The sequence below is a fragment of the Oryctolagus cuniculus genome, chromosome 2 (genome assembly GCF_051225735.1).
Source record: "Oryctolagus cuniculus isolate XC-2025 breed Fujian yellow rabbit chromosome 2, ASM5122573v1, whole genome shotgun sequence".
Lineage (NCBI taxonomy): Eukaryota > Metazoa > Chordata > Mammalia > Lagomorpha > Leporidae > Oryctolagus > Oryctolagus cuniculus.
Window position 1 is genome coordinate 80246478 of NC_142868.1, and position 27155 is coordinate 80273632.

Sequence of the window (27155 nt, forward strand, 5' to 3'; positions counted from 1 at the left end):
CATGAAATGTTGAGAAGAGACATGTATTTCCCCTGCCGATCAAAAACCCTTCATTTTATAAAATAAATGTTTAAAAACAGTAAAAATCTGCGTTTTCTGTGCCCTAGAGACTCGGGAGTGAAAATGAAACTTGTCATTAGTGATACTCAGAAACAGCTCTCAGTTCTCTGTGGTGTAAAAGGGGAAAAGTAGTAACAGAAATTTAGGTATTCCGGCGTGATAGTACATACAAAACCAAATCATCCGTAAAAACAGCATGGTAGCAGTGTACTTATTTTTAACCCAAGCCACAATAAAACACAAGGACCTTCTGAACGCTCGTCTCATATCTTGTTCTCTAAGACTTTCTAGTGTCAGTGGATTCGCTAGAGAAAAGGCGATGGCTTTCAGGGCGATCAAGAAAGTGAAGTCTGGTCTTATCAGCACGCAAACTCCTCCAGCGGATAGAGGGTCATTTTGAAGGATCAAGTGATCCCGGGGGACTCAGGCCATTAGGAAACCTTTCTAGTTAGAAATATAATCTGTGCTTCATAGACTCCCCAGCATAAAATGTAACTCAGGACCAAGGGGTTTCGCTGGGCCTTATAAGGCTAGTGATTTCCGAGGATACTTAAGGAAAAGCTTCTTGTTTGCCTTTTGTGGTGCTACCAACGGCAAGGATAAAACGAGTCACCCATGGCTTTCCCTAGTAACCCACCCAGCGTGTACTGGTTGTGAGTTTACGGTCACACTTTTTGAAAACACAGCTGTGTCTGAGCCTGTGGAGATTGAGGGGTTCCACAGGTTTCCGACGACATGGCAAAGGGATGCTTATTCTACTTGGTCCAAATGCTGTCGTTTTCTACTTCCCAGAGGTAATCCTGATTACCCTTAGGACTTCCGGGAGGAAGCACACATTCTCTTTCCACGTTTGCAGCTTTTCCTAAAATCTCCCTTGGTTTTCTCTAGGCTTCAGCACACCAATTTACTCTGAAAATGTCTCCTTAAATCCGATGTCATCGAGGGAAAACATGTCTGCCTTTATCCTACCAGTGGGTTTCCTTCGTGTTTTCTATTTTAATCAGTTCTTTCTGTAGAGCTTTCCCTCTGTGTCTCATTTAATTCTATCCCTTCCAAGTCCATGTGAGGCTGTGTCCTTTCCCTCCTAGCCCAATCCGTTCTGAACTGCGATATCATTAGCATTGGTCTCTGAACTTCCAGGCCACATTTTAACACTCTTCATCATTTTATAGATCTCTGTTTTGTGCTTGCCTCGATAGTCAGAGCCCAGAGGTCAGAAATCCCGATTTATACTCATTTTTATATGTCTCTTGACTTGCAGAATAAGCCTTATATGTAAGAGGAGCCATGCGCTCTCTTTAGTCTTTGATGGTTTCTCTGTCAATCTTTGTCCAAAAATATTTAGCCTGAGTGTGTTCTCTTGTAAAGTTTATTCCTCTCCTGGATCACTCTGAGTGCTGTCTGTGCACACAGGACACCTGAGATCCCTGGAATCTGCTTATCTTAGTATGAAGAAGCAGAAAGGGGCAGATCAGTGGATTATCGTGCTCATGGGTGGAGATCACGAAGTACACACAGCAGCTACAGATCCCACGGAGGCAGTGGCTGAGAATTCCAGGCCCTCTCTATGTGTAAGAAGGCGGAAATAAATAGTTGTAGTGAATCTGAGCCATTTCTGGACCTAGAAGCAGCCAGCTATTGTTCATTGTACATTATTCTAGTAGCCTTGTGGATGTTCAATCCTGTAGCAAAGTCAGGGGTCTGTCCAACCAAAGAGAGGCTGACCCTGTGGGTGCTGACGGTGCCAGTGCAGCTTTCCACCAGGCTGTCGGCATCTCGGAGCCAAGCCTTGATCTTTTCCCTACGCAGTTTCTAGCATTAAAAATTCAGTGTTGTGTCAGCACTGTGACGAGATACCCAAAAACGTCTGTGTACTCTTAGGTAGGTGTGGGGCTGTTGGATGAGGGGACTGGACAGAGCTGATGGCCAGCATGGTCAGTCGTCCAGACGCCGAGGGTAAGAAACAGGAAAGCCTGGGAGCTGTGTACCCAGGAAGGAGGATTTGATTCTGGGAAAGAGTAGCTGGGTTGTATTTTCATCTACACACGCTGGAAGGCTCTGTGTGGAAGTGAGTTTAATTTATATGAAAGCTAGGACCAGTGAGGGTGAGTTATCAGGAGTCTCAGCAAGGTTAAAAATGGAAGGAGCTGCGGCTGGCGCTGTGATGCAGCAGGTTAAATCCCCAGCCTGCAGCGCTGGCAGCCCATATGGTCGTTGTTTCGAGTCCCGACTTCTCCACTGCAATCCAGCTCCCTGCTGTGGCCTGAGGAATCAGCGGAAGATGGCCCAAGTCCTTGGGCCCCTGCACCCACGTGGGAGACCCAGAAGAAGCTCCTGGCTTCGGATCGTTCATTGCAGCCATTTGGGGAGTGAACCAGCAGATAGAAGACCCCCCCATTCTCTTTCTCTGTCTGTAACTTTTTCAAATAAATAAAATAAATATTTTTAAAAGAACAGAAGGAGCTGCACTGTCATGTGGTGAACAAGATCCCAATACTGATAAGATGTAAGGATTGGGTTCAGTTGATTAAAGATATCACGGATGAAATTCCTGCATTGCATGGAACAAAACACTAAGTGCTTCCTAGTGATATGCACGAGTCAATGTCAAGCCATTGTTCTTGGAGTCTGTGGAGGTTTCCAAGTCACGTACCTCCGTCCTGAGATGGAGACCTGTTCAGCTGCAGGTGGTCAGATAAACACAGGTTTTATACAAGGGCAGAATTTGAGGCCAGGTGTGTAGGAGGGAGGAAAGCTCTTCCAACACCAGTCTCGATGTTCTTCATTCTAGGAGGTCTTTCCTGAAAAGGCAAAAGTCGTGCAGAAAGATGGGAGACACGCAGAGGCAATGCTAGTTCTGTTCCCTCCTTCGTGTCTAGCACATAGCTTGGTGCCTACACCAGGATTTTAGGCATCCTATAATATTGAAAGCTTGAAAAACTTTACATGTTTCCAGTTTCTTTTTATGAGAATTTACAGAGGTTAAGAGTAACAAATTATGTCACTTTTGGGGAATTATTCTTTAGAGAAAAAATGTCATTTATTGAGCTAATTCCACATATTTACTATCACCTTTATTTTCTAACTATGAGATAAGCATATTAATCCTATTTTACAGTGGATAGAGTCCAGGGACAGCAAGCAACTTACTCAACTTCATGTAACCGTTAAGTTGTTGAGCCCAGATGGGAATACAGCCCTTTTCACTGGGCCGCAGGCCCCCTAATCACACACTGTTTACATCTAGAAAGACAGAAGGCCAAGTGCAGCGATGCCCATGATATCAGGCAGAAATGGCTTGACTTAAAAGGCTGGAACAGTCTTTGCTTTGTGGAGAGAATCTCCTTGGTGACGTATTGACTAAGCATCGGCTGAGTGCCCTTCAGCAAGCTCAGTAACTCCTCTAGGTCTCGGTGTCCTGGTCTGAACACTGCGGGTGCTACCAGCGCCTCCCTAGTGAGCCCACTCTTAGTAGTCAAAGTCATGATGCAGGGAAACCACCTAGCACGGTGCAGAGAGAAAGCAAGCTTTACTGACTACGTGGAACATCCACTCTTTTCTACCTCTGGAGGTTGCTGGTGGAAATCAAGAGACATCCCCAAGGGGTCAAGTGTGGGACAAGCGCCAAGGGAGAAGAGAAGCAGGGCAAGCAGACTGGGCCCTGGGAGCTTGCTGCACTCTGCAGGCCCTGTGGGAGTGAGCGGCAAGCCAGGGTTGCAGAAATGGCTTCACCACACTTCCCCGTGTGACGGAGTGGGGAGAGGATGCAGAGCACACATTCATGAAACCATTTTGCACAGAACAAAACAGGTTTTAGACCCCAGCAAATCAGGGGCAGAGTGGGCAGTAAGAATGGGAGATATTTCCTTTCTTTCTTTCTTTCTTTCTTTCTTTCTTTCTTTCTTTCTTTCTTTCTTTCTTTCTTTCTTTCCTTCCTTCCTTCCTTCCTTCCTTCCTTCCTTCCTTCCTTCCTTCCTTCCTTCCTTCCTTCTTTTTTTAAGATTCACTTATTTATTTGAGTGTCAGAGTTACACAGAGAGAGGAGAGGCAGAAAGAGAGAGAGACTGCAATGGCCAGAGCTGCACCGATCCGAAGCCAGGAGCCAGGAGCTTCTTCTGGGTCTCCTATGCTGGTGCAGGGGCCCAAGGACTTGGGCCATCTTCTACTGTTTTCCCAGGCCATAGCAGAGAGCTGGATCAGAAGTGGAGCAGCCAGGTCTCGAACCAGCGCCTGTATGGGATGCTGGCACTGCAGGTGGGGGCTTTACCTTCTACACCACAGCGCCGGCCCAGGAGATATTTCAAGTAGACTCTGGAGGTCGCTGAGATGTCCCGTTCACTGGCAGAAGCCATCTGAGGCGCTCACCTCAGTCATTAAAGACCTGCGTTCTTTACCTTTCTCTCAACCGTCTCCGCCCAGCCCCGTCAAGCCTCCTTCCCTTGTTTTGACCTTAGAATTTGATCATACTGTTTCCGCCAACAGCCCTTGGCTTTGGGTCCAGATGAAACACTCAGCTGGCCCTTTTAGTGTCCCTTCCTTGTCCCTGAAACTCCTTCCCTAACGCATTCTGGCAAACTCCTCTCTTCTGGCCTTTTCCTTCCAGCTCCTCGAGGCAAATACAAAATTTCTGTCTTTAGTTACGCCATCCTAAGGTGCAGTCCAGGAATAGAAAGGAAAGGAAGCAGTCAGTGGGAGTCCATTTAGCACACCCAAGCGGAAAGTACACCAGCTGGAGCAGGAGCCGGGCTCCTCATCGGGGGCCAACCCTATGTTAGCTTCATGTACCAGGAAGGTTTAAGTCGACTTGCGCTTTCTGAGCCTTCAAATTGACAGGGACAGTGTTTGTCAAGCCAAAGCATGGGCGGATCGCGGATCTCAGCAAAGTCTTTACAACTGCCTTGGAGATCATGATGTGCAGGCTGCTGCTTTTGCTGCAAGACAGTTGCTGGCACTGTTGCATTGAGAGTGGAGGTTTGCTAAGGTTTTCCAAATTGCCAAGTTTTTTGCTCCAAAACCAATTTCCAGGAAACATCACCTCTCTCTCCAGACATTTGCATCATTATACATCATGGTTTTAGAGGTTACATTTTATTGAGGCTTAATTTAGATTCAGTGAATTCACCCTCTTTAGGTGTTAAGAGTTTTATAAAATGTAACAAACTGATTCAGTAAAAGTTTAGGACCTGTCCATTAATCCAAGAATTTCCCTCATCCCCCCCCCCTTTTTTTATAAATCCCTTCCTGTCGTCCTGAGCCGCTGGTGATGGCCAATCTTGTTCCTTTTGCTGTAGTTTTGCTTCTTAAAGAAAGTCATAGAAATAGAAACTTATACTTTGTAGTATTGTGGACCTGTCTTTTTTCACTTAGCACAATGCTTTGAGATTTATCCAGATTGTTCCATGTGGCAGTAATTTTTTTCTTTTTATAGAGATAAGTAGTATTCTATCATGTTACTATACCACAGTTTATTTACTAGTTGATGGATTTTCTCTAGGTTTTGGTGATTTTGGTTAAAAATGCATTTTTTTGGTAAATTAATCCAACTTTTTTTTTTAGGAGCAACTTATCATAGCTAAACTCATGTAGCAATTAGCAATTGCACTGTTAGCTTGGTTTGAAATTAAATAATTGTCTTTGTTCTTTCCGTGGAAGCATTAGTCCTGAAAAGTGACCACAACTAGGTTAGGGTGCTCAAGGGAACTTGTCAGGTGTGGTGTTCCAACAGGTATGCATTCTCTGTAGTTGTCATTGCAGGCCTGTGACTTCCCACATGCAGACGAGAATGCTGCTTCTTGCCTACATGTGAGCCAATAAAAACACTGCTAGCTGGAGGGGCACAGTAGGGAGCACCTCTTGAATTTGCCTGAGACTCACCTGTCCCCTCGGCAATAAAGTTTGATGTAAATAATTATACGGGCATGGGCTTTTTAACCTCACCCATTGAAGGTTGAGAGTTAGATTCTAATACTTCAAACTTTTATTTTGAAAACTGTTTATGTGAAAGAAAGAAAAATACATGCGTGGAAGCCCAGAGTTGTGGCACAGTGGGTAAGGTAAAGCAGTTGCCTGCAGCACCAATAGCCCATATGAGTGCTGACTTGGGTCCCGGCTGCTCCACTTCCTATCCAGCTCCCTGCTAATGTACATGGGAAAGCAGCAGAGGATGGCCCGAGTGTTTGGGCCCCAGCATCCATGTGGGAGACCTGCAAGAAGCTTCAGGCTCCTGGCTTCAGTATGGCCCAATTTCGGCCGATGCAGCCATTTGGGGAGTGAACCAACAGATGGAAGACACTCTCTCTCTCTCTCTGCTTCTTTCCCTCTATCTCTGTAACTCTGCCTTTCAAGGAAGTAAAATAAATCTTTAAAAAACATACATGGGAAGACACGGAGGTTCTAAGATAGGTAAATGCTGATTGATTACATAGTACATGCACCTAAAAATGCAGTTTGTCTTTTACATGCATTTCCCTTCCATATAATAATGTTGCAACAAGTTGAGACATTGCATCACAAAACTCTTGCTGTTCTAACTTCTCTCCATTTCTCCAGCTTCTTATTCTCAGAAAAAGAAGGAGGAAGAAGATGAAGAACAAGAAAGGGGGTTGGAATTAGAGAAGAAGCAAGAAGCAAATCTGGGTAATTATACAGCACTTTTAATCTGAGAATCTCAAAAGTTGTTTTTAGGGGTTGGTGCTGTGTCATAGGGGGTAAAGCCACCACCTGCAGTGCCGGCATCCCATATGGGCACCGGTTCGAGTCCTGGCTGCTCCACTTCTAATCCAGCTCTCTGCTATGGCCTGAGAAAGCAGTAGAAGAAGGCCCAATGCACCCATGTGGGAAACCCGGAAGAAGCTCCTGATTTTTGGCTTTGGATCAGTGCAGCTCTGGTTGTTGCAGCCAATTGGGGAGTGAACCAGTGGATGGAAGACCTCTCTCTCTCTCTGCATCCCCTTCTCTGTCTGTGCAACTCTGACTTTCAAATAAAAAAGTAATTAAAAAAAGTTGTTTTTCACATCAGACACTCTTGATGTTCCTCATTGTGAGGATGGAGGAAACTAGGTAGGAACTGGAGTGAGTCTTTGTGGAGAATCACTGTGTGATTGTTAATTCTGTGTGTCAACTTGACTGGGCTAGAGAATGCTCAGATATTTGGTCAAACATTATTCTGGATGTTTCTATGAAGGTGTTTTTATTTTTAAAAATTTTTTAAAGGAGTAAAATTAAATGTATTTGCAGCACATAAATTTTCATAATTGTATTCAGGAAAATCCCAGGAGTAAATACAACATATAATAGTACTACTCAGTAAATCAGCAAGGGACAACTTGAAGGTGTTTTTAAAAAAGAAGATCAACATGAAAAGTGATGTAGGTGTGCCTCATCCAATCGGTTAAAAGCCTGAATGGAAGGGAAGACTGACCTTCTCTGAGCAACAGGGAATTCCGCAGCAGTGACCTCTGAACCCCAACTGCACCTCTTCCCTGGGTCTCCCGCCTGCTGGTCTACCCTGCAGATTTTGGACTTACCAAACCTCTACAAACTCATGAAGCCAATTCCCTTGCTGTCTCTCTGTACGCACACATAGACATGCATGAACACACTATCCCTTCTCCAAGAATCACAGTCCTTGTATGTTTGAGAAAATATTAAAGATATTTATTCCAATCCTCACCCATACATCTCTCTCCAAGCAAGCCTTGGGCCTCCACTGTGGATTTTTCTCCAGTAATTCACTAGCCACAAAGCAGCTACTTTCATTTATGCATAGCTCTAATTGCTTCGAGTCCTTGTTTTCTTTGCTTCATTCAGCAAGCCGAGTCTATTTCCCAATGCCTTCTACTCGCCGTCCAAATTTGCACCTGAGATCTGTGTAGGCAATTTATACCCAGGTAGACATTCCTCTTGTCCAATCCATCTGAATTTGAGTGAGCTATGTGGCAGAGCAATTCTGAAATATTAATTAGCGTTGTTTGTGCATTTGTTTCCACCATGTTTCCCTAGATCCTTCGCCCTTTCTCCATGGATCACGTGAGACATTGCTGCCCACTGCCGTAGGGAAGGATAGAGAGCAGAACGCAGGGGCCGAGTCAACTCTGGGGGCCTGGAAGGGGCAGGGACAGCGCTGCAGAGGAGGGCCAGCACTCATGGCCTGTGTGTCTGGTGACCAGGGAAAGGCCGGCAGGACAGCCGTTCTTCAGGGATGCAGTCTGGACAGGGCATGTCCAAGGACAAGGTGAACCCCAGACCCCACAACGCCTAGACCCAAGGATGGAGCAAGACAGGGGCGTCGGATTGAGTGTAAGTCTCTTGTACTGAGTGGAGCAACATTTTAGCAGAGTTTATAGGAAATCTATTTATAGTCTTGCCCAAATGCGTGTACAGAGGAGCTGGAGAAAATGGCATTTTGTCTTGAGAATCCTCCCTGGAATGGTCTGGATATAGGCCGGAATTCATGGTCCCAAGGAAACCTCCTGGGAGTCACAGGCAGGTACTCTTCTCTCACGAGGGTTCCCCATGTCCATTCCAAAGACACTTGCAGAGTGCTGGCTGCCTGATAGGTACTGTGCCGATCACCAGCGCGCCAAGCATAGAGGAGGAGAATACCGAAGTTCAGCAAGTGAATTAAACAGCAACATGAAATTGATTTTCAAAGTGGAACGTGCTCTCAGGTTCCTTTCCTGTGCCAACCTGCTTCAAGGCAGTCACCTGAGTTTTCTCTCCTGAACAGTGATCTTGAGGTGAGACCCCCACAGAAGCCAGGCAGGGCGTGGGACTTTTCTAAAAAGCTGAACTCTATACTGATTGGGACCACCCTGTAGAAGTTAAAACCACCTGTATGTAGTTCATGGGCAGGTGAGGCAGTGCTTGACTTTCTTGCTGATAATTGTGGCATTTAAAAATATTATTTATTTATTTGGAAGGCAGAGTGAGGGGAGGGGAGAGCCTCCATCTGCTGGTTCACTCCCCAACTGGTGCAATGACTGGACTGGGCCAGGCCAAAGCCAGGAGCTTCCTCCTGGTCTCCCACATGGGTGCAGGGGACCAAGCACTTGGGCCATCCTCTTCTGCTTTCCCAGGCATGTTAGTGGGGAGCTGGATCAGAAGCGGAGCAACCGGGACTTGAACTGGCACCCATATGGGAAGCTAACGCTGCAAGTCGTGGTTTTAACCTGTTGAGCCCAGCCCCAGCCCTTCAATGCAGCGTTTTTAAGGGCAATGTAAATGCATGTGACACATATTTATTAGGTAATTTTTGTGTCCTGTGTGTGTTATTATTTTGTTTAATCCTCACAACTCAATAAAATAAGTACCATGCTTAATTTGTGTCATTAATAAGAAGTCACGGCATAGAAAATTTAACAACATACCCTGTGTCATACTGCTAATTATGAGTGGAGCAACTATTTAAATCCAAATTTGATCCAAAGTAAACCCTTTAGCCCCTAGATGTTGCACCCTAAAGAAACCACGAAAGACATAAAATAGCCGGAAGTGTTAGAAACCTTTCCTTATACTTCTCAAGTTTGATCACACTGTTCCCATGTTAGCTTATTTTCTACTGAGGCTTCATACCACTGTGGCAGAGCCGAGTAGTTGAGAGGCAGAGACCGTACATCCTGCAAAGCTGAAACTATTCACCATCTATACTTTACAGAAAGTTCAACAACCTCTCAGCTATGAGAGGAGAAATATGACAGTGTATTTCACAAGCAATTGCACCAGAAAATGTTCGATTTAACCAGGAACCATTCTTACGCCTCTATCTGGAAGCCATTCCCCTTGTATTAGAGGTAAAGAATTTCAGAGGCTCAGACAGTCTTGCGAGTTCTCTGTGGCCCAGTTTGTCAGGTCTGAACAGAAATTAGTCATCTTTATTTCTTCTCGAGTAGGGGCCTCTGGAATCCATGAAAAGGGCCAATATTATGGGTAACAGACTTCTCCAGGATGTCATTTGTGATTAGATTAGGAATTAGTGTGGCCTACAAGCATTTGAGAGGACAGAAATAATTACTTTAAAACTTGGAACCTTATCTGGGTTTGGGAGCGACACGGTGAGTTAGTTATTCTGCTGGGATTATCTCATTTGAATTAGCACCAGTTAAGCGTGCCAAGAGAACCCCTGTGAGAAGCTAAGGGAAATGTGGAGTGGGTGGCTGGCACGGGAGTGTGCAGAGCAGTGGGTGCACTGTATGTGTACACATGGATCTGCACGCATGTGCGCACACACACACACACACATACACACTCTGCAGGCCTGCCAACCTTCTCCCTCTGCAGATTTATTTACTATAACTCCTTTTTCGCTTCCAAGAGATGGGGTTAGCCCCGTCTCCATTCTGTTCGTCTTCCCTTCACACCCAGGAGTGGCTGATTTCCTTGGCCTTGGCCTTTTGTTCTTGGCTGAAGTCTGCATTGTGGCTTTCCGAGAGGTCACTCTCCATGGTGATGTCCCTTCACCCTCATTAGCACCACTCTCATATCTCTCTAAAGTGCTTGCCTGGACGAATGTCCAAGGGTGACTAGGAGAGATACAGGCTACTAGATTAATGATATCACAAGGAGGATTTGAGGGGTGGCTGATGTCCTAAGCATGGCACCTGTTACAAGGTGCGTTGGGAACATGGTGACAACGAAGTTAGATGACACACCAGAGGTATTTCCTGGAAGATGTGGTGACTGATTAGCATCTTAAAGGATGAGTAATGGTCATTCCCAAGAAAGGGAAGGGAGAGAAGATTTAGCCAGGAGGGCAGCAGGTGCTCAGGAGTCTTGGGCAGCCACTTGCCATTGACATTGAATAACTTCCTGTGGTGGAATGAGAAGGCCATGCCAAGATGGCCGGTGGCAAGCCAGCGTCAGTTACTCAGGAATGGCTTCGAAACCCACCTGGCAACAGAGTCTGCCTGGCAACAGGCTGTGATTGGATGGCTTTGGAAACCACATGGTAACGGAGCCTGTCTGGCAACAGGTTGTGATTGGATGGCTTCGGAAACTGCCTGGCAACAGGCTGTGAATGGTTAGGGCATAAACTGCCCCTTGACCAGATTGGCTGCCTTGGCTATGTAAGCTGCTGTACCAACTGAAATAAACGAGTCTGCGGGCTGCTCGCCTCTGGCCCGCTTCCACCTGACTCCCGGGGTCTGTGTGGTGACTCTACGCCTCTTGCCCCCACCACGCTGCTCCTCCCGGAAACGAATCCACAGCAGCAACGTCCCCCTGATGGAGCTCCGGCCTCACCCTACTGCTCACTGCCGCTCTGCAGGTGTGGCAGGGAGAGGTGAGATTGAGGAAATGGCTCTGTTGAACCACTGACCTCTCTACTGCCCTCATTTCTGTCTGCTTATTCCCCTGGCAACAGGGCCTGACTCAGGAGAAGCCGCACCGAAAGCTTTTTCCTCTGCACACCTGCAAGGGCACCGGTTACAGCTCTCGCCCTGGGTGGTGCCACTTACAGTTAGAATTCTCCTTATCTGAACTAGATTACGGGCAAGATCTGCCAGTGAGGCTGTGTAATCAAAGAACTGCCTTAGGGGACTTTCCTTATTTAGCGAACTATTGTTGAGGAACCAAAACGGCACCCAGACTCACACCCACGGTTTACTTGATCCAGGTAGCATACTAAGCCCTTCGTGGAAGTAACAGCGTCTTTCTTTTCAGAAGTTATTGGCTGTCACATACAAGAGTCCAGATGTCGCTCTGTGATTTCATGAACATTTTCGATTAAGGTTCAGCTTTAACAGACTCTCAGCAGGACATGCTTTTGAAGAAATTTTCAGGGGCAGGTATTTGGCTTAGGGGTTAAGATGCCACTTGGGACATTCCCATTTCATGTAGGAGTGCCTGGGTTCCAGTCTTGACTGTGCCCACTTTCTGCAGATGCACACTTAGAGAGGCAGTAGATGACAGCTTAGGCAAGATTGAGTTTCTGGCTCCTGTTTCTGGATCTGGTCCAGCTCAACCATTGTGAGCCTTTGGGGAGAGTGCTCCCTCTGTCTCTCAAATTAAAATGAAATAAATAAATATATTTTTGAAAATTATATTTTGAAAATAAATACGTTTTTGAAAATAAATTCTTGAAAAAGAGATATCCTGGCTACTGATTCACTTTCCAAATGCCTAGAATGGCTGGGGCTAGGCTAGAGCCAGAACCAGGAGCCAGGAACTCAATCCAGGTCTCCCACAGCAGTGGCAGGGACACAGTTCTTGAGCTATCGCTCAAATAGGGTCTGCACTAGCAGGGAGCTTGAATTAGGAGCCAGAGTGGGATATCACACCCAGTTATCTAAAATGGGACATGGGCACCTTAACCACTAGTCAAATGCCGATCCCCCAGACTACTTTCTAAAATACAGTGCAGTACAATGGGGTATATAGAATTTACACAGAAATAACTATTTTCTCTACTATTCACAAGTGTAAAATATCTCTCTTCTGCATTAAATAATAATTAGGAATTTTAGTAAAACACTCCCTGCATGAGACCCTGAGAAAGTCTACTGCCAAGTTTGATGGTTGGAAGACAGGGCAGATGGAGAGTTTGAGAGTTGCTACGTCTGGTTTGACATTTGTGCTGGCTCTTCTCTCTTCCACAAAAATGGTCTTGGTGTTGATGCAGGCACTGCCTTACACAGTAAGGTGAAACGAGCCCATGATACTCAATACATTTGGGAGCAGAGGTGTGACACCAAGATCCTATGGCAGGCTTCTACTTGGCCCCTTGTAACATTATAGTGGGAATATTCTTTTTCCAAAGCAGTCATTGAGACGAATGTGATCAGATTATGGATTGGTAGCTATTTGTCACTTGGGATGTGTGTAAAAACCAGGCATCCCCAGTCATTCACTTTTTAAAGGCCAAAATATTATCAGAGGAGAAAATGTTAAAGAAATTGAAATTTTGTATTTGTTTTCTAATACTTTCAAGAAATCAGGCATTCAAGGCCGGCGCCATGGCTCACTAGGCTAATCCTCTGCCTGCAGCACTGGCACTCCGGGTTCTAGTCCTGGTTGCTCCTCTTCTAGTCCAGCTCTCTGCTGTGGCCTGGGAGTGCAGTGGAGGATGGCCCAAGTGCTTGGGCCCTGCACCCGCATGGGAGACCAGGAGGAAGTGCCTGGCTCCTGGCTTCAGATTGGCGCAGCGCATGGGCCGTAGCAGCCATTTGGGGGTGAACCAACGGAAGGAAGACCTTTCTCTCTGTCTCTGTCTCTCACTGTCTAACTCTGCCTGTCCAAATAAATAAATAAATAAATAAAATAAAAATCGGGCATTCTAATCAATTGTTTGGTTAGATAATAGCTACAGCAGTTTAATCTGACCGCTTGGCTAACCCCCTTCTATTTTACATATTCAGCATTGGAGAGGGGTAGAAGACAGAATGAATTTCACTGCCCTTTCAGGATTTATCCCAAACACTTCATTTTGTAGTTGTACAAGGTATTGCTAAGAGAAGCCGGGACATAATAAGAAAGGAGGCATTTGAAAACTGACGGCAGCGCTCAGATTTCAGATGTGCACCCCGGCCAGGGAAAGAAGAGGCAACCTCCTGAAACTGACACCGGGGCTGGGGTGAGCAAAGGGGCTGCCGCCTCTGTGTCCAGCAGCCTTGTGTCCTGAGTTCCAACGCGTGCGCCCTTTGCACCTCCCTGGCTTAACGCTCATCTAATGCGGTTTAATGCTCAGCTCCTTCATCTGCCTCGCCCACGAGCCTGGGATACTGCCCATGTGTTACCGATGCCGGCTTTCCTAAATTCTGAGCAGAGTAGACACTCCCTGAGTGTTGTGGGAGGAAGAAAGGGAGGGATGGAAGAAAGGCCAAAGTTCACTTCTCAGGTCTTTAAACGTATTGCACTGAACAGAACATGTATTTAGTTAATGAGACATTTAATTAATAACCAAGTAGGATTTACCAAGGATTAAAACACAAGTTATAATTTAACAAGTACTATGGGCCTACATGGAAGTGAAGTCAGTACAGTGTATTTTAACAGGCTTTGAAAGTATTAAAGTATAAACTAAACCGATGAAATGTTTTATCCTCTCGAATCACCAGGGATATTAGCCTTGCAAAGAGTAAAAGGCAAAACAGGACAATTGCTGAAATGAGATTGAGTGAATTATTTGAATAAATATGTACAGTCATTATAAACTCCTAAAGGATTTTAAAAGTGAACAAGGAAGTATTGCTAAAATAAAGCAGCCTTACTTATCATCTTTATATGTTATGAAAACAAAATATTTTAGTAAGTCTTACTGATAAGTGGTTGATTTAATTCTCTGTAAATGAAGATTTTTTTTTCCCAACCTGGATAATGTAAATATGTTAGTTAATCATTAGAGGACTCCAGGTCTGCCTCTTTGTTCCACTCCTTAAACAACAAAACGATCTTAAATCCTTGAAGTTTCCTTGGAGTTATCTTAGGTAAAGTACAAAGTTTAAGACCGGGTTCCGTACGCCATACATCTTGCTCCCCCAGTACCTCCTCTGTGTCGGAGAAGACAGTGTACACCTTGCCTCCCGGGGTAGTTCCCAGTCCAGCATTTCTGGAAAGATTCATACACACCTCACCTTTTACTCGAGACATGTCAGATTAAGCAAGAAAACACTTTTTATAGCAGTCTCAGGTTTACAAACAAAAAATGCCAGATAGTGTAGCGAGGTCCCTCATACCGTGGACCCAGCTTCCCCTATTACCCTCTTATGTTAGTGTAGGTTTATTGTTATTAATGAGTCGACTCTGATCCATTACCATTGAGAGTCATGGTTGATTTGGATTTGCTTAGATTTTTACCTACTATTCTTTTTCTGGTTCAGGATCCTCTCAGCCCCCTCCCTAGCTACGTCAGATGCTCAGGGGGTCCCTTATTTTTGATGGTTTTGATAATTTTGAGGATGAGTAGTCAGGCATTCGTAGAATGTCCCTTGGCTGGGATTTTTCTGCTGTTTCTCAGGATTGGTTCGCGGTTGTGGGTTTTTAGGAGGAAGAGCATAGATGAAATGCACCTGTCATCGCATCCTATTCAGAGTACGACACGTCACTGTCAGTGTTGACCTTGGGTTTCCATTTTCTCTACTGGGAAGCTGTTTTTTAAGATTTACTTGTTTATCTATCTGCTTATTTATAAGGCAGAGCGAGAGAGAGAGAGAGAGAGAGAGAGAATCATCCACCCGCTACTTCACTGCACAAGTGGCCCTAACAGCCAAGAACTCCATCCGGGTCTCCTACATGTATGGCAGGGGCGCAAGCACCTGGGCATCTTCAGCTATTTTCCCTAGTGCATTGGCAGGAAGCTGGATTGCAAGCCGAGCAGCCAGGACTTGAAGAGGTGCTTTGATATGAGATAATAGCATCACAAGCAGCGGCTTAACCTCCGCACCATGACACCAAGTAACTTTTTTCTCCCCTTTCCTTACTGTATCTTTGGAAGGAAGTCCCTAGGCACACCCACAGTTAAGCGGTTATGTAGTTAAGTGGTGTAGATTGTACCCCACCTCCTTGAAGAAAGAGCACAATTTATTTGAAATTTTTCCTTACAACAGGTTTGGTTCTGTCTCTCATTTACTTATTCAATAATTTATATTTGTATAGACTTGTGAGTACTTATTTTACACTTACATAATAACCCACTTCTACTTTATTATTGTTCAAATTATTCCAGTTAGGAGCTCTGTCAGCCAGCGGCTACGTTCTTCTGACACATGTGGGTATTATGGGGGTTTGCTTTCGTTTTTTTACAATAAAAGGTTCTCCAGTCTCATCTTGTGTACTTCCAATGCCAATCCTGGAATCAGCCATTTTCCCAGGGAGTTCTGGTTCGTAACCTCAGTGCACACAGATGCATTTCTATCTATGACAAGCTAAACACAAATTCCTAATTCTAATCCATTGACACATGGGTCCTTCTAGGCTTCTCCCGTGGCTCCCGTCAGCACTCATCCTACCCAAGGAATCTGACTCGCACTGCCAGTCATCCAATCATGTGGCGGTTCTCCACCAGGATGCGATGTAGTTAGAACCTGAGATGTCAGCCCACATCCCCGTACGTTATCAACTGGGGAGCAGTCTCCATGTACAGCTTCTTTTGCCTTTAGTCCAGACTCCACTCATTTCCAAAGTTACTACGGCCAGTGACTCCCTGCCCAGCCCCTGTCCCCGTCCCCTCTCCCTCTCCATCAAGCTTGTTCCGTCCAATACAGTTATTTTGTCACTTTCTGCATTCCATTCTGAGATCTCCCCCCATCTCCTCAATGATTTTTAAAATTTGCATACATGAAGGTTCACTCTGTGCAGACTGGCCTTACTAGGAAAATAATGCTTTCAATCACTTCACACCCAGTAAAAGTGGTAAGCCAGAGGGGGTCATTCATTCAGCAAATAGTTCCCCAGTGCCTGTGCCCTGTTGTGTTAGGCTCTGAACCAGCGCTGCTACTCCATGGGGCTCTATCTGACAGCTTCTATTCCCTGTGCACACTGCATAATCAGGGTATGGACCTGCCCATTGGAGAAGCACTAAGAAACTGGATGGCCACACCTCCATGCTTCTAGGATTCCTTCTATCTGTGGAGCCACACTCCCTTGGTGGCTGCAGAATCTGCAGAATTAACCCACTTGGAGGATTGCATTTATATAACATTAGAATCATCTGTCTCCGACTGGTTTTTTGCTCTTAGTAAAAAAAGCAGGGTAAACTACAAGGGAGAATAATGACTAGTGAAGTCAGTGCTAGCTTTTGTCTAATGCAATGCCATCAGCACAACTTCAGTGATAATCCCTTTTGTCAGACTGAGATTGCTGAAAACAACAATTAATCCACTCTGTACTTGAAAGTGATCTATGATCTTGTTTTTAACGGGCTTTCTTTGTTGCGCCAACTATATTATCTAAACAGCTAATGAAATTGCACCTGTAAAATGATGCCAATGAGGGCAGGGGAGGCGGTTAATGCTTGCTGTTCTTATCACTGGGGGTGGGGATAAGGGCAGGGGACCAGGCATTAGCAAATTACCAGACTATCTTCCTTAAGGACATTGATGCCTTGTAAATATTTCTGTCTTCATCTAGCTCAACTCCCAGGATGATCCCGCGGTGGTATAAGATCGTGTTTAACAGGGGCCATCTGGTTCAGTCTCCATAGCAGGTGGACATGGCTAAGGACCAGGTAGGAGTGGTACTCTGGGATTGTGTGATTGATTTGGAAAGTTTAAGAAATATTTTCTTAAAATCTTAACATGCTAGTAGGGTACAACTGTAGTAGGGTACAACTCAATTGATACTAGACTGCATTTTTGAAGAGTAAGACATCACAACACTGGGGGACATAAACTGCATTTTGGGGATGGACCCTCCCCTTATGGTAGGATGGACGGTTTGGTAGGGCCTCTTTGCAAGGCAAACAACTGTCCCCTGGAATCTTGGAATCAAGAGAGGGAACCCAAGAGCAGGGGCTACAGGCTGAGATGTTATTAGGTGCTTCACAATGTTGACGAGCTAAAAGAGCAGAACTGTTATTTGGAAGAGCAAGAAAATGGTTTTCTGCAGACATTTCTAGAAAACTGTTTTTGTGCATGGGAGATATGTTTACTTTATTGTCCAAACAGTTGCTTTTGAAAACTCAGGAGCAAGCACTAGCTTAGCAAGGAAGGAGGGGCTTCGCCAAACTCTGGTTCACTTCCAGCTAGAGGACAGCATGGGAAGAGGAATGACAGCCCCGAGCTCACGCACCCCGGCTGGCTGCCATGGCCATAGCAGTGCTGCTGGGGCGAGCTTCGCCAGACATGGGGACATTCTGATGATGGTGACGGCCAGGCCCGAGCTCTGAGGGTCACACTTATGTGTTTGGGAGGAGGGCCCCCCAAGGGAAAGGACCCCTTTCAATTATCCCTGGAGAGGGGTTTTGGGCCCTGCAGGGAAGCTGCCTGCCTTTTGATGAATACTGAATTGGGTTTGGGCTCTGAGTTACACGAATGCCCAGGGGACACCTGTGGGACTTAGGCCAAGTACACAGGTTGGGTCTGAGTCTGACACTCTAGGCCCAAACAATTTAAAAAAGGTTCTGAATTCCACTTAGCTCACCACCAAGTCTTCCATTAAAGACCTAGAAGGAGCTCGATCTCAGATGCAGTATAAGCTATGCACAAATGTGCTTGGGGGGATTTAGGAGACCTGGTTCCCCCGCCTCCCCCCAGAAAAGCAGCACTCAGAAAAGGGCAGCGAAAGCTGAAGGCCAGCAAGGAAAAATCAAGCAAACCCAAAACTTGTTCCTGGGGGCAAATACGTGGGATGGTCAAAATGTCCATGGAACGAGAAATTCAAGCCTATGTCTGTTTTGGTGCAACATGCCTTGAAATACAGGCAGAGTTTTTTTCAATAAATGCATTTGCCTGAATATTTTGAAGCCCCCTCTTATACATGGATTTCAGAATATTTTGCACCAAAGCAAATTTATCTTTTAATTTCACTTTCCATGAATGTTTGGAAGAATTCTCCTATGATGGTACCATGCAGCACCTCAGAGTATCTGGGGTACAAGGGATGGTGATACAGGTGGAGCCTCATTTTAGTAACTAAACAGGAAAGGCACAGGCAAAAGTGTCTTGGGAATGGGAAGACAGTGTAATTTCAGTTGGAGGTCGGAGTTTGAGAATGTCAGAAACAGGATTTACACTGGTATTCTTTTTTGTCATCTCTTTACCATTTTGCTACAAAATTTCTGTGACAAAGGGCATGATGCTGCTCATCAGAAACAAATCACACATACCTAATTTGAAAAAAATAGCCTAGAAACAGGGGAGAGTACTTGGTGCAGCGGTTAAGAGGCGGTTTGAGATGCCTGCATTCCACATCAGAGTGTCTGAGTTCAAGTCCCAGATCTGCTCCTGATTCCAGCTTCCTGCTGATGCGCACCCTGGATAGCAGCAGGGAATGAGTCAGGTTGTTGAGTCCCTGCCCCCGACAGGGGAGACCTGCACTGAATTCCTGGCTCCCAGCTTCAGTCTGGGCCAGCAGCGGCTCTTGAGAGCATTTGGGGAACAAACAAGCTCTTGATTTGCCTTTCAAGTATGTAAAAGCAATTAAATAATTCATCTGAAAAAGACCACTGTTCCCACCACTTTAGGCTAATGGCAGCCCACGGGAGCCCTGTCTTTCCTGTGTCCGCCTCACAGCAGCCCCGCTGTATGAAAATTCGTGTGCACACAGACATACTGTTTCCTCGTACATGTCCCCAGTGCAGGTGGAGGACTCAGCTTGTCCCAAACCTAAGGTCTTTGATTATAGCCGCACTGAAATAACAAAGGCAATAAAATGTGTAAGTGGAAGCTCACCGAACATTTGCAGAATCCCACACCACTCATAAAGCACTTAAAAAAAGGTTCGTGCCATTTGACTAGCACTTTCCTGCCAGCGTACCTGTGTACGTTTCTTTCCTTCAATTTTATGTTTCAGCCGAGGTGTATACAACAGCTCATTTAAAAACACAAAGCGGACATGAGCTCTCTGGATATTTAGTATGTGGGAGAACTCCGTTCCGTTTCCATTTCTGGTATCAGAGGCCTTGATCTCCAAACAAATACGGACATGAGTGGGTCTCTTAAACTCTGGGTGGAAGTACGCTAGCTAATCATTGACATTCGAGACACTTTGCTACTGGACACACCTAAACAATGGAAGTCAACCACTCTGCAGACTACGCTTCCACTGTGGCGGAGCGTTATCTCCTTAAAGTGCCCACGCAACTTGGCCCAGGCGTTTGGCACACTGTAACCTGTCCCTGGCTGTTTTCTGCACCCTCCTCTTGGAGACTGGCACAAAGCAAATGGTTCCTGTGCACTTAGAGAGAGGGAAAGGAAGGGTCAGAGCCACCGTCGTCCCCACTACTGTCACCGTCAGCTCTCCCAGTACCACCACCATCCTCATGCTGTCTCCACCACCATCCCCACCGCGCCACCACCATTGCCATCGCCATCGCCTCAGTGTTCCTGGCATCATCATAATCTTCATCAGGTGTGGAGGTAGTGAGTATTAGGTAGTTCTCTCCCACAATTACCCACACCTGTTCAAACTCCGGCCATGTCAGACATGACTTTGAAAGGACAGAGACGCCAAGTGACAAAAATGCAGGCTGCACGAATGGCAGAGGTCATTTCCAAACTTCTTTCTTGGATCGGTCAAATTCTCCTTGGTCTTTATTTAGAAGTGGTCAAACTTCAACAGACTTTGAAGTAAGTTTGACTATATGCATTTCCTGACTCACTTCTTACCTCCCAAAGCACACACATTCACACAAAACTCCCAACTCACAAACTTGTTTCAACACCAACGTTTACCTCTCACTTACGGATTTGTGTTAAAAATACAAACATTCTCTTGCTGCCTATCTTTCAAGATCTCAGATTTGGGGTTGGCACTGTGGCATAGCAGGTAAAGCCACCACCTGCAGTACCAGCATCCCATATGGGCACTGGTTCGAGTCTCGGCTGCTCCACTTCCTATCCAGCTCTCTGCTATGGCCTAGGAAAGCAGCAGAAGATGACCCAAGTCCTTGGGCCCCTGTACCCACATGGGAGACCTGGAAGAGGCTCCTGGCTCCTGGCTTCGGATCAGCGCAGCTCCAACCATTGTGGCCAATTGGGAAGTGAACCAGCAGATGGAAGACCTCTCTCTCTCTCTGCCTCTCCTCTCTCTATGTAACTCTGACCTTCAAATAAATAAATAAATCTTACAAAAAAAATCTCAGCTCTATGGACCATAGGGCTAATAACCTGGGGATCAGACATTGCTCTCTCAACACAAGTGGTTCTAATCTACATTGCCCTATATTATAACAATCTCTGCGTTTGAAAACTAACTAGTAGATGTGACTTTTAAGATTGACTTTTCTCTAACAACCTGTTAGATTTTGAGTGTACAAACAAGTATTGTCATTTTTTGATTATTAATATAAAAAGTCCTTAAGAATCATCTGAAATTACCCTCAAAGCCTGGGACATCTTTTATTTTATGGTGGCAAACTCTGCCTGTTCAGCATGGATTTGATTCACAAAAATGGACTACTTCAGAGGCAGGCTGGTGAGAAAAGTGATTAATCAAGCTGAGGCTTTGATTTTATTTTGGTCCAAACTGAATTTTGACTAAAACGTTGTCCTGTAATTTTCAGTACAGTAAGTAAAAATCCTGTGGATGGTATGTTGGCAGTATATTTTGAAAATGTATTCACAGTCAGAATATAGATAAAAGACTTGTTTTCATCAAATAAACAGCAAAAATAAATTTCAACTTTCTCAGATAGTGTAGTAAATGATATGGAGTTTAGCACAGAGAGTGGTTGAGGGTCTCTTTATTAAACATTTCATGAGCATCCATGAGATTTAAAAGGTTAAAGTATGTGAGTCTTCAAAAAGTTCATGGGAAATATTTGTTATGGAAAAAATTATGAGTGATTTGAAGAGTTTGTTGCATCAAAATAAACTTCTCTCCTTTTTAAAGATTTTTATTTTATTTATTTGAAAGGCAGTGTGATGGAGGGGGTGGAGAGACAGAGAGACAGAGAGAAAGAAAGAGGTCTTCCCTCTGCTGGTTCACTCCCCAAATGACTTCAACCTCAACTTCTGGTGCTGGGTCAGATCAAAGCTAGGAGCCTGCAACACCATCCAGGTCTCCCACGTGGATGGCAGGGGTCCAAGCACTTGGACATCCTCAACTGCTTTCCCAGGGAGCAGGATCCGAAGCGGAGTAGTCAGGACTTGAACCAGTGCCCTGACATGGGCTGCCGGCATCAGAGGCAGCAGTTGAACCAGCTGTGCCTCGACACTGACTCTAAACTTCTCTTTTAATTCCATTTTTACACAAACTTTTCTGAGCTGCCACATACGTTCTTGAAAGATGAGTGTTGTTGCTTGAGTGGATCCTAATCTGATTTTAAACAAAATGCACAAAATAAGACTCCAGAAATACGTTGAAATCCACAGGACATTGAAATACAGGCACAGCCTTCCAGGGTGACCATTTTGAAGACCAACACCCATTTCAATATAAAAATTTTCATAGATTCATATAAAATTACACTGATACTTGATAATCATACATTTTCTATCCTATCTCCCCAAGGTCTAAAGGCTTTGCAGATTTTAAACTACAAACGTCCCCAATCCTGATGAAAAGGCTCCAAAATTTTAGGTCCCAGATAAACACTACGGGGCATTTACCACATTTCAGGTGTCATTTTTAAGTCAATACCTACTTCTAGATGTTATGTTGGCAACACTGCCTTTCTGCCACCTCTCTCAACATCCTTGAGTACCATTGCGATGCCTTCGGAAGGAAAACGGATGCAGAAATCAAGTTCCCAGGCTTTTCCTGCCACTGGGAGTCACCCGGGATTATCATTCACCTTAAAAGCCAGTGTGGTGGAATCGCAAGGAAAGCCTAGCGCGGATTCCCGCCCTGCTGCAGCTCCCTGGGCAATCTGAGCGACAGGTGTCAGGCATCCCCCTGCCCCCCACCCCGCAGAAGAAAACAGGAAAACATCTCCTCCCTGGCACAACTCCCCTGCTCCGGACATAGAAGCTTTGCAAAGAACAATCTCTGAGGCACGGCACGGGCAAGTCAAGAGCGGGGTCACGCTGGAGCAGCGCTTCTAAAAGGTGACTCTTTGTTCCTCCGCGCTGCTAGGCGTCTTGCATCGCTCGGGCAGCTGTGCGTGCATGGAAATCTGCTGGAGACAAATGTCGCGGAGGAATTCCCTGACTGGGCTCCGGGCCGGAGTTGCTCAGCTATTTTTAGGGATTCAGCTGGTGCCCCTCCCAGCCCCGCTCCATTTCCTTCTGTTGGGATAATTGGGGAAATGAGTCTCTGGATAGGTCGCCAGTGCCTCTTTAAAGGAAACAAGTTCTTCGAATTCTTTCCAGCAGCCTGATCACATCCAGCTTCCTGCTCGGCCTTGAGGGGCAGAGGAGATTGTGGGGCACTGGAGTAAAGAAGGTGAGAATCTTGGGCTTCTATCACTTTATCAGTGGCTCGAAGAGTGAGGCAAACATGGGATCCCTTGCATTGTACTTTTCTTTTCTGAGATATATTTATTTGAAAGGCAGAGATATATAGAGAGGAAGCCAGAGAGAGAGAGAGAGAGAGAGAGAGAGAGAGAGAGAGAGATCCTCCATCTGCTGGTTCACTCCCCAACGGCTAAGGCTGGGCCAGGCAGAAGCCAGGAGCCAGGAGCTTCCTTTGGGTCTCCCACGTGGGTGCAGGGGCCCAAGCACTTGGGCCATTTCCTGCTGTTTTTCCCAGGCACAATAGCAGGGAGCTGGATCGGAAGTAGAGCAGCCAGGAACTTGAACTATTGCCCATATGGGATGCTGGCACCGCAGGTGGAGGCTTAGCCTTTTATGCCACAGTGCCGGCCCCTGCGCTGCAGTTTTCAACCTGGGTTCTGCTGAATCCACCGATGAGACGGGCGTGGCGGAGTGTGGGCCCGGGGACGCTGGCTGCTGCATGCCCCTGGGTGCTTGGTAAAATTTAGGCTCCCTTGGCCGGCGCCGCGGCTCACTAGGCTAATCCTCTGTCTTGCAGCGCCGGCACACCGGGTTCTAGTCCCGGTCGGGGCACCGGATTCTTTCCCGGTTGCCCCTCTTCCAGGCCAGTTCTCTGCTATGGCCCGGGAAGGCAGTGGAGGATGGCCCAAGTGCTTGGGCCCTGCCCCCCATGGGAGACCAGGAGAAGCACCTGGCTCCTGCCATCGGATCAGCGCGGTGTGCCGGCCGCAGCGCGCTGGCCGCGGCGGCCATTGGAGGGTGAACCAATGGCAAAGGAAGACCTTTCTCTCTGTCTCTCTCACTGTCTACTCTGCCTGTCAAAAAAAAAAAAAAAAAAAAAAAAAAAATTTAGGCTCCCACCCAGAGACTAGAGGCTCCAGGGGTTGGATGCAATAGCCTGAGCTTATTATGGATGCCCAGGAGATTCTAGCACACACTAAGTGTGAGGACCACTGCTGACAAAGTCCCATAGAACCCAGAGTATGAAACTGGGGTTCTGGGGTGCCCCACCCCATTGCACATGCACTTATTTTGCATATCGGATTATCCCCTAAGATTGCATTTGGAGAAACACTTGTGTGGCAAGAAAAAAGAAGCGACTGCTCCAGAAAGACACCCTCTTATGCCTATCTTTAATCATGAATTTTTTCCTAATTCGGTTACTTGTACAAAGGAAAGTGCAAGAAAGTGACTGTGTTTTTTTTTTTTTTTTTTTTTTTTTTGTCCGGGTAACTTCAGGATATAGAAACTCACTTCATCAGCTGTTAGGACTCTGTTCAGCTGCTGCAGATTTATCAATTCTGGGGTCCCTGAAGACCCCGGGGAGTGCTGACTACAGCTCTTGCGTTAATGCTCAAACCCCGATGACACACTCAGGACTCCACCCCCATCCAGCACTGCAACCTTCAGCCCAGGTGCTCCTCATCTCAGATAAAGCTGGGGAGCATGACTTATACAAACACCATCACGGAATGCATTCTGTATGCTGGCTTCTAGGTCACACGTGAAGACCACGTCAACATGATTGTTTGTAAGAAAACTTTAGGCCAGCGCCGCGGCTCACTAGGCTAATCCTCCGCCTTGTGGCGCCGGCACACCGGATTCTAGTCCCAGTCGGGGTGCCGGATTCTGTCCCGGTTGCCCCTCTTCTAGGCCAGCTCTCTGCTGTGGCCCAGGAGTGCAGTGGAGGATGACCCAAGTCCTTGGGCCCTGCACCCCATGGGAGACCAGGAGGAAGCACCTGGCTCCTGGCTTCGGATCAGCGCGGCCATAGCAGCCATTTGGGGAGTGAACCAACAGAAGGAAGACCTTTCTCTCTGTCTCTAACTCTGCCTGTTAAAAAAATAAAAGAAAGAAAATTTTATATTGTGGTTTTTATGCTTGCCTAAATGCCTGAAATAAACCTTTCCTATTGTGCCAAATTTGCCAAGCAACCTAGAAGGTGGGTTAAGAATCCTCCGGATTCTTCGCTTCATCTGGGGTTCCTGGATTCTCCGTGGGTTTCTTGTCAGAGTATCCTCTTATTTTAGGTGATGGATTTGTATCATGTTTCTCACACCCTGCGCAATTGTCAAAAACAGGAGCTCAAAGTAATCAAGGCAGGAAAGATTCTCCCAAAACATAAGGCAGCATTACTGCTTACTTACCTAAAAGTGTTTCTCCCTTTCATTAACTCTTTAGAAGAAGTGACTTTTCTTCTTCTTTTTGTCCATGAATACATTTAAAAACAGACCTATTTTAATGAAATTTAAAACTCAGCATGCACCTTTGTTGTTTCGGTGGAAGAGTAGTTGTGGTATTTCTTCAGAATTGTATCAATAAAAAGCATCCAATAAAACTCAAGAATTGAGCTCCAGTTCCTGACTACTTCCCAAAGCCACTTCAACTCTTATCTCTTCGAGGTGGAAGCCTAAGTCGTAATCTGCAGCAGTTACCGCAGCGTTCTAGGAAAGCTGGTCCTTTTCTGGAACTTGATAAACTCACGAGATTGTGCCTTTCCTCTAAGCTCTATGAACACGAAGCATTCCATTTGCGATAGATAGACTTTATCTATCTGCCTACCTCTCTCTATGCATATATTTAATATTGGTACTACACAATACTTTTAGAGCTTAAAGGAATCATCTGTATATATAGGTTTAGAATAAAGAAATAATGTGGTGAGTTTTCTGAGACTCTTATGAGCATCCAGTTCATACACCCTGTAAGGCCTGTGAAATCATTCGGTCTGGCCCTGCCGAGGCAACCGCAGGTGAGACTCAAAGTTCAAGAAGTCTATGTAGCAGGTGAATTTTTACACGGCTGAGTCTGTATGCCCTGTGAATGATGTTGTAAATATCCAAATGGCTCTTGGCAGGGAAGAGTTTCCCCACCTGTGACACACGCGAATGGAAGGTGTCAGGAGAGGGGACGCACCACAACCGAGGCAGTGACTGCCTTTTGAGGATTTTGTTCAGACCTTTACTTGCTTGGTGACACACTAGAGTTGTGCCCCAAAGCAGTGCTTCCAACCTAAGGGGGAAAGGAAGGAGCAATCTGTTAGAGACAGAATACAGTTTTAGAGGTCTGTTCATAATGACTCCATATATCTAATGTGCTTATTCAGTTTTACATACATATAATTTATGTAATTATAAATACAGTTGGTTTTTCATACCTATGGGTTCTGTATCCAAGGATTCAACCCACTTCAGATAGAAAACTTTTGGAAAAAAAAATATTGTGTCTGTTCAGAACACTTGCAGACTTGTTTTCCTTGTCATTATTCCCAAACAATAATACAGTATAACAACTATCTGCATAGTGCTTCCACTAGATTAGGTATTATAAAGATTTAATTAATTTTATTTAATTCATAGATGAATTAAAGTGTCTTGGAGGGGGGTGGTGCTGTGAGTTAAGCCACCGGCTGCAGTGCTGGCTTCCCATACGAACGCCTGTTCGAGTTCCGGCTGCTCCATTTCAGATCTAGCTCCCTGTTAATGTGCAGGGGAAGGCAGCAAGAACTTGGGCTTCTGCTATCCATGTGTGAGACCAGGAAGGAGTTCCTGACTTCTGGTTTCAGCTTGGCCCAGCCCTGGCCTTTCAGGCAATTTGGGCAGTGAACCAGTGGATGAAAGATCTCTCTCTGTCCCTCTCTGTAACTCTGCCTTTCAAATAAACAAACACATCTTGAAAAAAAAAAAAAAAAAAAAGAAAGTCTGTGGGAGGATGTATAGATTATACTCAAATAGTACACGGTGTTATATGGAGCCAGCGCTGTGGCGCAGCGGGTAAAGCTGCTGCCTGCAGTGCTGGCATCCCATATGGGCACCGGTTTGAGTCCCGGCTGCCCCACTTCTGATCCAGCTCTCTGCTATGGCCTGGGAAAGCAGTGGAATATGGCCCAAGTCCTTGGGTCCCTGCACCCATTTGGGAGACCTGGAAGAAGCTCCTGGCTCCTGGCTCCTGGCTTCCGACTGGTGCAGCTCCGGTTGTTGAGACCAATTGGGCAGTGAACCAGCGGATGGAAGACCTCTCTCTCTCTCTGCTTCTCCTCTTTCTGTGTAACTCTTTCAAATAAATAAA